The following is an 11,132-nucleotide window of genomic DNA, read 5'->3' as shown; positions in this document are numbered from 1 at the left end:
TGTTTTTTATCTATTTTATATACAGTAGTGTATATATTTTAATCCAAAATTCCTAATTTTTCCCTCCCCACCTTTCCCATTTGGTTACCATAAGTTTGTTTTCTATGTCTGTGAGTCAATTTCTGTTTTGTAAATAAGTTCATTTGTATCATTTTTTTCTAGATTCCACATATAAGCCAAACCATATGAGATTTATTTTTCTCTGTCTGACTTAATTCACTTAGTGCGATAATCTCCAGGTCTATCCATGTTGCTGCAAATGGCATTATTTCATTCTTTTTTATGGCTGAGTAATATTCCATTGTGTACATATACCACATCTTCTTAATCCATTCATCTGTTGATGGGCACTTAGGTTGCTGCCATGCCTTGGCATAATAGTGCTGCTATGAACATTGGGGTACATGTATCTTTTTTTTTTTTTTTTCTTTTTTTGCAGTATGCAGGCCTCTCACTGTTGTGATCTCTCCTGTTGTGGAGCACAGGCTCCAGACGCGCAGGCTCAGCGGCCATGGCTCATGGGCCCAGCTGGTCTGTGGCATGTGGGATCTTCCCGGACCGGGGCACGAACCCGTGTCCCCTGCATTGGCAGGCGACTCTCAACCACTGTGCCACCAGGGAAGCCCTACATGTATCTTTTTGAATTAGAGTTTTTTCCAGATATATGCCCAGGAGTGGGATCCCTGGATCATATGGTAACTCTAATTTTAGTTTTTTAAGGAACCTCTGTACTATTCTCCATAATGGCTGCACCAATTTACATTCCCACCAACAGTGTAGGAGGGTTCCCTTTTCTTCACATTCTCTCTAGCATTTATTATTTGTAGACTTTTTGATGATGGCCATTCTGACCAGTGTGAGGTAACACCTCACTGTAGTTTTGATTTGTATTTCTCTAATAATTAGCCATGTTGAGCACCTTTTCATGTACTTCTTGGCTATCTGTATGTCTTCTTTGGAGAAGTGTCTATTTAGATCTTCTTCCTATTTTCGTATTGGGTTGTTTGTGTTTTTAACATTGAGCTGTATGAGCTGTTTGTATATTTTGGAAATTAATCCGCTGTCAGTTGCATCCTTTGCAAATATTTTCTCCCAGTCTGTAGGTTTTCTTTACATTTTGTTTATGGCTTCCTTTGCTGTGCAAAAGGTTTTAAGTTTAATTAGATCCCATTTGTTTAGTTTTGCTTTTATTTCTGTTACTCTAGTGGATGGATCCTAAAAGATATTGCTGCAATTTATGTCAAAATGTGTTCTGCCTAAGTTTTCTTCTAGGAGTTTTATAGTATCGCGTCTTACATTTAAGTCTTTAATCCATTTTGAGTTTATTTTTGTGTATATTGTTGAGAATGTTGTAATTTCATTCTTTTACATGTAGCTGTCCAGTTTTACCAGTACCACTTGTTGAAGAGACTGTCTTTTCTCCATTTTATATTCTTGCCTCCTTTGTCATAGATTAATTGACCATCAGTGTGTGGGTTTATTTCTGGGCTTTCTATCCTGTTACATTGATCTATATTTCTGTTTTTGTGCCAGTACCATATTGTTTTCATTATTGTAGTTTTGTAGTATAGTCTGAAGTCAGGGACTCTGATTCCTCCAGCTCAATTTTTCTTTTTCAAGATTGCTTTGGCTCTTCAGAGTCATTTGTGTCTCCATACAAATTAAAAATTTTTTTTTGTTCTAGTTCTGTGAAAAATGCCATTGGTAATTTGAAGGGGATTGCATTGAATCTGTAGATTGTCTTGGATAGTATAAGTCATTTTGAGAATATTGATTCTTCCAATCCAAGAATATTGTATATTTTCCAACTGTTTGTGTCATCTTCAATTTCTTTCATCAGCATCTTATAGTTTTCAGAGTACAGGTCTTTTGCCTCCTTAGGTAGGTTTATTCTGAAATATTTTATTCTTTTTGATGCTATGGTAAATGGGATTGTTTCTCTAATTTCTCTTTCTGCTATTTCATTGTTAGTGTATAGAAATGCAACAGATCTCTGTATATTAATTTTTTATACTGCAACTTTACCAAATTCATTGATGAGGTCTAGTCATTTTTTGGTGGCATCTTTAGGATTTTCTATGTATAGTATCATGTCATCTGCAAAAAGTGACAGTTTTACTACTTCTTTTTCAAATTGGATTCCTTTTATTTATTTTTTTTTCTTCTCTGATTGCTGTGGCTAGGGACTTCCAAAACTATGTTGAATAAAAGTGGCGAGAGTTGGCATCCTTGTCTTGTATCTGATCTTAGAGGAAATCCTTTCAGCTTTTCACTGTTAAGTATGATGGTAGCTGTGGGTTTGTCATTTATGGCCTTTATTATGTTGAGGTGTATTCCCTCTATGCCCACTTTCTGGAGAGTTTTTATCATAAATGGATGTTGAATTTTATCAAAAGCTTTTTTTGCATCTGTTGAAATGACCATGTGGTTTTTATTCTTCTGTTTGTTAATGTGGTGTATCACATTGATTGATTTATGGATATTGGAAAGTCCTCACATCCCTGGGATAAATCCCTCTTGATCATGGTGTATGATTGTTTTAATGTATTGTTGGATTGGGTTTGATAGTATTTTTTGAGGATTTTTGCATCTATGTTCATCAGTGATGTTGGCCTGTTGTTTTCTTTTTTTGTGATTTTTGTTTAGTTTTGGCATCAGGTTGATGGTGACCTCATAGAATGAATTTGGGAGCATTCCTTCATCTGAAATTTTTTGGAATAGTTTCAGAAGGATAGGTGTTAACTCTTCTCTAAATGTTTGGTAGAATTCACCTGTGGAGCAATCTCGTCCTGGACTTTTGTTTGTTGGGAGTTTTTTAATTACTGATTCAGTTTCAGTACTGGTAACTGGTATGTTCATATTCTCTATTTCTTCCTGGTTCAGTCTTGGGAGATTGTACTTTTCTAAGAATTTGTCCATTTCTTCTAAGTTGTCCATTTTACTGGCATATAGTTGTTCATAGCAATCTCTCATAATCCTTTGTATTTCTGTGGTGTCAGTTGTAACTTCTCCTTTTTCATTTCTGCTGTTATTGATTTGGGCCCTCTCATTTTTTTCTTGGTGAGTCTGGTTACTGAGGCTTGCTTTGTGGCCCAGCATGTGATCTATCCTGGAGAATAGAAAAAAAAAATCAATGAAAGTAAAAGTTGGTACAAAATTGATGTAAATTTTTGATGTACAAAATTTATATCAATTTTGTACCAACTTTTACTTTCATTGATTTCTTTTCTTTTTTTTTAGTCTCTATTTCATTTATTTCTGCACTGATCTTTATGAGTTCTTTCCTTTTACTAACTTTGAGTTTTGTTTGTTCTTCTTTCTCTAGGTGCTTTAGGTGTAAAGTTAGGTTGTTTATCTGAGATTTTTCTTGTTTCCTGATGTAAGCTTCTATCACTATAAGCTTTGCTCTTAGAACTGCTCTTTACTGCTTCCCATAAGTTTTGGGTCGTCATGTTTTTGTTTTCATTTGTCTCTAGGTATTTTTTTATTTCCTGTTTGATTTCTTCAGTGATCCATTGGTTGTTTAGTAGCATATTGTTTAGCCTCCAGGTGTTTGTGTTTTTGCAGTTTTTTTCTTGTAGTTGATTTCTAATCTCATAGTGTTGTGGTTGGAAAACATACTTGATATGATTTCAATTTTCTTAAAGTTACTGAGGCTTGCTTTGTGGCCCAGCATGTGATCTATCCTGGAGAATAGAAAAGAATGTGTATTCTGCTGCTTTCAAATAGAATTCTCTAAAACTTCAGTTAAGTCCATCTGCTCTAATGTGTCATTTAAGACCTCTATCTCTTTATTAATTTTCTGTCTGGATGATCTGAACATTGGTGTAAGTAGGGTGTTAAGGTCCCCCACTATTATTTTGTTACTGTCAGTTTCTCCTTTTATGTCTGTTAACATTTGCCTTATATATTGAGGTGCTCCTATGTTGGGTGCATATATATTTACAATTTCTTATTCTCATTTCTTATTTCATTTAAGTCTGAGAAAATGTCATCTCTTTTCTGAACATCCTATCTGGACTAGCATGTCAGCTCAACTTCCTCACTTTCTGTATTATTATTTTGATCTTTTTCTCCATAGGACTTATAACTACGTTAACTTATAGCATATGCTTGTTTTCTTATTACTATCAGTCTTTCTTGCTAGAGCACAAGTGAAAGAAGAGTAGAACTATGTGACTTTTTCTGAAGGCTCTTCAGTGCCTTGAATAGGATGGAGCATATCAAAGTGCAAAATTCATATTAAATATTTGTTGAATAAATGAACAAATCGATAAAGCAATGTTTAGATTAAATAATAATACCAAAAATGTGGGGAGAAGATAATTATTTGGAAATATACATAGAGAAAAGTTAAATAATCCAGATTTAGGAAATAAAAACTAGACAGCAAATGCACAGACCCCTTTCTCCAGCCCTCCTCTTTCTGAGGCCACAAGATGGCTTCTTTCTCCCTACTTGAGATTTCAAATTCCTATTAGAGAGAAACTGATTGGCTCAACCTTAGATCAGGTAACTATACCTGGATGAGACCACTCTAGCCAGCATGGCACAGTCACACAATATGGGCACTGTCACTGATAATACAGTTTCATATACTGTTGCTATTCCCAGGGATGAGAAAGTTTTGAGCTCAGCAGATAACTAAGGAGACAACTACCACTTAATGCTAATCATAAGAAATAAACGGACTTTTAAAATTCCTGTATTTACAGTAGTTTTCATGTTCTAGTGATGAAATACTTTATCTTTCAGTTTGATATGATTTTAACAATTTCTCTATTAATATATATTTATTCTGGAAGATTTTAAGATCAGTCATTTATTGCTTAGTCACGATTTATTTGGATTAATTGAGATTGTCTTATTACATCAAAAATTTGAGGGAAGTGAATATTGTTAAAAAAGAATTGATTGTATATTTTAGTATACCTTGTTGTTGTAAAGACAGAGAGAAAGCAGCTTTAGATAATAGAGGGTAATATGAGAAGTTCAACATCAAATGTATTTCATAAGTTAGAAGAACTATATGAAGGTTTTTTTGTTTTTAAGTTTATTCAACTGAAATAGTTCACACACTCTTGACACCAATGTTTGAGAGTATTAGTTTCTCCATATCCTTCCCAGCATAGCTACATAAAGTTTAGTGTACAATAGAGGAAAAACTACTTACTTTAAATTTTGCAATAGCTCAACCAGTTTAGTTTTACTATATGGCTCAAGCTCTAGTTTTACTATAAAATTGTAGAAAGTATAAAATGACTATGGAAATATTGATGAAAATTCACAAAGGCAAGGCACAATGTTATGTTGAAATGGTAGTTGAACGGGATAGAAATTGGACAGAAATGGGTTTTAATTTCTGACCTATCCATGTGAGACTGAGCTTGGAAAATACTTATGAGTCTTGAAATACTTATGTGTAAAGTGAGAATAATTAGTCCACAGTGATATTTAAAATCATATGAGGTAATATATTAAAAATACCACAATTTTTTTTTTTTGTAAAAGACAGTTTAAATAAATGACAAAATTAGCTTTGGAAAAATACATGAGAAATTGATGTTGCTGGATGCCTCTGGGGAGAAGAACTGAGTGAATTTTCCAAGAATGAGAAAAAGAATTTTTTGTATACCTTTGTATACTCTTTTGGTTATGAACCATGGGAATGTATAGCCAATACAAAGACGAATAAATGATGTTGAAAGCCAAATAAAATGTCCCCTTCTCTATCCTTCCTGATTCTTTAGAGAGACCACAAGTAAAAGAAATTTGACACATAGGTAAAATGTCTTAGCAGGTAAGACATTATGTTTTAAATATGTAAGCATTGAATAAGGTTAAATCATTTAGATTATAAAAATATTTTTTCATCTCCTCTATTTAGTCCCTTTTATTTGGGTTTAGGATTAAAGTATTAAGACTGATTGTTAGTAAAAACCATAGTCAACTGAAAATTGCCTATTTTTCACTTTTAATATATGTTAGACTACCTGAAAAGCATAAAAATACTAGGCAAAAGTATTTTTACTATATAAAATGTGCTTATTATATAAAATAGTAACTACCTGCTTTGTTCTTTATGTTTAATGAGTCTTGTGTTTAACCTATTTTTGTCTAATCTTTAGCACAAATATTCATTCAGCATTCAACGTTTTTCTAACAGTTTAGAAAATTAAGAAAAACAAATATTAAACATGTTCATGTTTATTCAGCAGCAGACACCCAGTGCTCTATTCCTGTTAAATGGCTTATCCGTGTAGTAATCAGATTGCTTTTGAAAGGTAAAAGTGCCAAATACTCAGGTTAGTCTTCGTATGTTAAATAATGTGTTCTAGCCTGCAAACTATTTCTTCCTATACCAAATAACTCAAAAACAATTATTCACAATGATTATGCAGGGAAATTATTTTAGGATATTGTTAACTGAAGCTCAATAATACTTTTAGTTATAAAATAACCTCTCATACCTGTGCAGTGCTTTACACTTTCACATGTTATCATCTGATTTGATGTGATTATCTTTAAATGGCATATGGCTCTTTAACAAAGACAATAGTGATTCAGTTTCTTCCCAGGGCTGAACATGGCATAAGATAAAAATAAAATTTGACGTGAACAAAACATGTAATCCAGCAGGATATGGAGTTTAAAACCGACCTTTTTTTTCCCATTGAAAATCAAATTTGCCACAGACATCGTAATACCCAAAGGATAATGCTAGAAATGCTATGCAGAGTTAAAAATTATGTCTGTGTTTTGCTGGCACTTATGTTCAAGTATAGTTGTCTCATCACATTTTAAAACGGGCAAAATTCCATTTTGACAGATGGACAAAAGCAGTAAATGCCAACTTTCAGTGTGTCAGAATCATGTACAAAAGGCTTGCTTAGAAGGCCAAGAGAATGAAAATGTTCTAAAATTCATCTATTCTGCTATTAAAAATAAAACATTGCTACTTCAGTTAAGTCTTGTGGCATTTAGGATTACCAGTTAATCACACCTTCAACATTATGGCAATTATGAATAACCACAATAACAAAAATTGCATTGATTTGATAAATCCAGGGATGGCGTAAGATGCTTCAGAAAGTAGAGAGCATTACAAAGGAAAGTCTAGAAACAAATTGAAAGGGATGCTGAGAAAGGGATAAAAGCATTAAAGGTATTGTTAGAGACCTTGGCCTTTAAAGACTTATTCAGTCTTGAGATTCAGAGACTATATTACTTTTTTCTCCTGTGCAGTTTTGTAGACACTAAGTAGAGCAAAATGATACTACATACAATCCCTAAAATTATTTTGTATTGTAAAAATGCAAATGGCAATTTCAATTTATTTTAGGCTTTTATTCAAAAAATAGGCATCAGCTGATTTTTATATTAAGAATATATGTTCCTTGGGGGGATTTTTAAAATGGTTAAATTAATGCATAAAAAAGTCAAAAGTTGGGTTAATGTTAGGTTGTAGCATTTTTGACTAAATTTTTTTTGACTAAATTGCAAGCTATTTGATTAAGAATAGTAAATCAAGCGTTTCACCATCCCAGGTGTGTTAGTTTTTGTTTTTGTTTTTCTCCCTATGGCTGAAGTAACAAGTCACTACAAACAAGGGTTGAAAATAACAGAAATTTATTATCTTACAGTTCTGAAGGTTAGATGTTGCACACAGATCTCACTGGGCTAAAATCAAAATATTGGCGGAGTTGCGTTCGTTCCTGGGAGCTCTAGGAAAGAATCAATTTCCTTGCTTTTTCCAGCTTCTAGAGATTGCTCCAATCAGTTAAATCGTGCCCCCAACTCCATCTTCAAAGCCAGCAACTTTACATCTCTCTTATTTTTCTTCTATAGTCACATGTGCCTCTGACTCTCTTTTTCTGCTTCCCTCTTATAGTTTTAAGTATCCTGTGATTACATTGGACCTTCCTAGATAATCCAAGAAAATGTCTCTAATTTAAAGCCAGCTGATTAGCAACCTTATGTCCGTCTTCAATCTTAATTCCTCTTTACTGTGTAATTTAGCATATTCATATGTTCCATGGATTAGTATGTGAACATTTTTTGTAAAGGTAGTTACTATTGTACCTATCACAGTGTGCCCTCTAGGCTGCAAAAATGCATGTCTATCCTACATGAAAAATACATTCACCTCTCATCAAGATCTCCAAAAAGTCTCAACCCATTAGAGCATCAACTCAAAGTGCAAAATCTCAATTTAATCACAGCAGTTAAAAAAGTCCCAAATTTTATCAGCTAAATCATCTGAATTAGATAGATTTGGATGAGGCTTTGTGTGTAATTCATTCTGGAGCAAAATTCTTTTCCATCTGTGGACCTGGGAAACAAGAAAATAAGCTATCTATTCCTAGAATACAATAGTAAGAAAGAAATAGGAGTAATGGTAGATATTTCTGTTCAAAAAAAGGTGAAAATGGGGTTTCCCTGGTGGCTCAGTGGTTGAGAGTCCACCTGCCGATGCAGGGGACGTGGGTTCGTGCCCCGGTCCAGGGGGATCCCACATGCCGTGGAGCGGCTGGGCCCGTGAGCCATGGCTGCTGAGCCTGCGCATCCGGGGGCTGTGCTCCGCAAGGGGAGAGACCGCAACAGTGAGACGCCTGCGTACCGCAAAAAATAATAATAATAATAATTTAAAAAGGTGAAAATGGAAGGAAAAAAGGAAACATTAGTGCCAAGCATTATCAAAATCAAGCGGGGTAAACTCCATTAGGTTTTAAGGCCTGTGAATAGCTGGTGCCACTCTGCACTCCAGGCCCATGACTCCACTCACTGAGTCATCCTTTTATTTTCATTAAAGATCACATGTTTGCAGCTGAGTGGTTTTATCAGACTTGCCTTTAGACATCTGAAAGTACAACAGCCTTTTTTTCTTTTTTTAATAAATGTATTTATTTATTTATTGTTGGCTGAGTTGGGTCTTCATTGCTGTGCATAGGCTTTATCTAGTTGTGGTGAGTGGGGGCTACTCTTTGTTGTGGTGCGCGGGCTTCTCATTGCGGTGGCTTCTCTTGTTGCAGAGCGCAGGCTCTAGGCGCATGGGCTTCAGTAGTTGCATCACGCAGGCTCAGTAGTTGTGGCTTGCAGGCTCTAGAGCACAGGCTCAGTAGTTGTGGCACACGGGCTTAGTTGCCTCGCAGCATGTGTGATCTTCCCGGACCAGGGATTGAACCCGTGTCCCCTGCATTGGCAGGTGGATTCTTAACCACTGTGCCACCAGGGAAGTCCTCAACAGCCTTTTTTTTTTATTTCACATACTCTCTCTGTCCTTTCACGTCCAAAATGCAGTGTTTCTTCTAGTTAAAAATTCTCAAGAATTTTGTGGGTCTCCTGTGTATGTCAGAGAAATTCACTCCATTGGGGAAGAGATCCCTCCACAGATTTTTCTTAAATAACCTCATATCTATTTTTGTCTTCTGCTGAGATGGCTCAGGGGATCTATTCATAACATACTTAATATCTTCTGATTGCTTTTTCTGCAACTAAATACTCTGACCTTTTTTTCTTTCTGAAGTGCTAAATTTGAAAAAGATTGTGAGGAATTTGGCCACAAGCCGAAAACCTATTGGGATCTTTTGGGTCCAACTACAGACAATTACAGGGCAGGCTTCATGAGAATAATCTATTCCCCACACACCAGATTTGGTACACATCCAAGGCCTTGCAGTTTTCTAGACTTTCATTCAAAGGCTCAGCACCGCTCGCTTCCGTAGGTCAGCCATGTTCATATGCATAGCTGCATTCCTAACCCAGGGGCCTCTATTCTGACACCTTTTAATCAGAGGCCTCAGTTGAGAAAATTCCCAGGCTCCTACACTAAAACCTCATTATTGGAGACTTTGGCTATCTCCCTACTTCCTAGCTGAAGGTTTCATAAATAGACAGAAGCCTATATTTATCAGGGCTCTTTGACAGTGACGTGATTCTCTTTGTCTGCCCTGTATCCACTTGACTTTCCTGGTGCTCTTCCATGGGGAAAAATGGAACATAAGTGAGCGAGTGCTTCTTTTTGCCCCTTGAGTTCACTGTTGCTGTAAGTAAGTGAAGGCTTATTTGCTACTTTCCATTTAGCTTGTTGTTCTAATTGACTACCTCAACTCCTGAGTCCTTAGCATTTTCTCTAGGAAGAGTGAATCTCTTAACTGTAGAGTCCTTTGCTATCTAGGAAGGCTGAAAAATTTCTGAATCATCAAGTTCCACTTTCATTTTTGTTTAATAGTTCTTCCATTAATCCATCTCTTTCCTCTCTCATTTTTCTGTGAGCAGTAAGAAGAAACCATGTCATACCTTTAACACTATGCTTGAAATTCTTTCAGATAAATGTCCATTTTCTCCATTTACAAGTTCTGCTTTCCATATAATAGTGGGACCTCATTCCACTAAGCTTTCTTTCACTGTACAGCAAGGAGCCTCTTTCCCAGATTTCCAATAGCACTTCCCCATTTCCTTCTGAACTTTTACCAGCAGTGCCTTTAGTGTTCATATTTCTATAGTCTATTCAGAGCAGTAGGTATTCTCTAAGGCAATACATGTTTTTTCTACCATGATCCTGACTTTGTTTTTGTTTTTTTAGTTTTTAAATTTAATTTAATTTTTATTTTTAGCTGTGTTGGGTCTTCATTGCTGTGCACGGGCTTTCTCTAGTTGCAGCGAGTGGGGGCTACTCTTTGTTGTGGTGCACAGGGCTTCTCACCATGGTGGCTTCTCTTGTTGCGGAGCACGGGCTCTAGGCATGCAGGCTCAATAGTTGTGGCTTACGGGCTTAGTTGCTCCGCAGCATGTGGAATTTTCCTGGACCAGGGCTCGAACCCTTGTCCCCTGCATTGGCAGGGGGATTCTTAACCACTGCACCACCAGGGAAGACCCTGACTTTGTTTTGAGCCCTCCCTAGCACAGCTGTTAATATCCATATTACTACTAACAGTTTATTCAAGGAAATCTAGATGTTTTCTATCAAAACCCTTGAAATTCTTTATCTATAATATTTTTCTATAGCCTTGTAACAATTTACCAAAATTTAGTGGCTTAAACCAACACGAATTTATCATCTTACATTTCTGTAGGTCAGAAGTCTGATTTGGTTCTCACTGGATTAAATTCAAGGTGTTGACAGGACTTCA

At 35.7% G+C, this 11,132-nt stretch overlaps 1 pseudogene; it reads left to right on the top strand.

Annotated features, from left to right (window-relative positions):
* The first annotated feature begins 7,070 nt into the window (after window positions 1-7,070).
* The window catches only part of LOC101278491 (3-ketoacyl-CoA thiolase, mitochondrial-like), a 39,251-nt pseudogene continuing 35,189 nt past the window's right edge, over window positions 7,071-11,132 (top strand).

Source organism: Orcinus orca, chromosome 7 (assembly GCF_937001465.1).
Source record: "Orcinus orca chromosome 7, mOrcOrc1.1, whole genome shotgun sequence".
In the NCBI taxonomy this organism is placed as follows: Eukaryota; Metazoa; Chordata; class Mammalia; order Artiodactyla; family Delphinidae; genus Orcinus; species Orcinus orca.
Note: the sequence above shows the minus strand (reverse complement) of the source record. Positions and strands in the feature narration are given on the sequence as shown.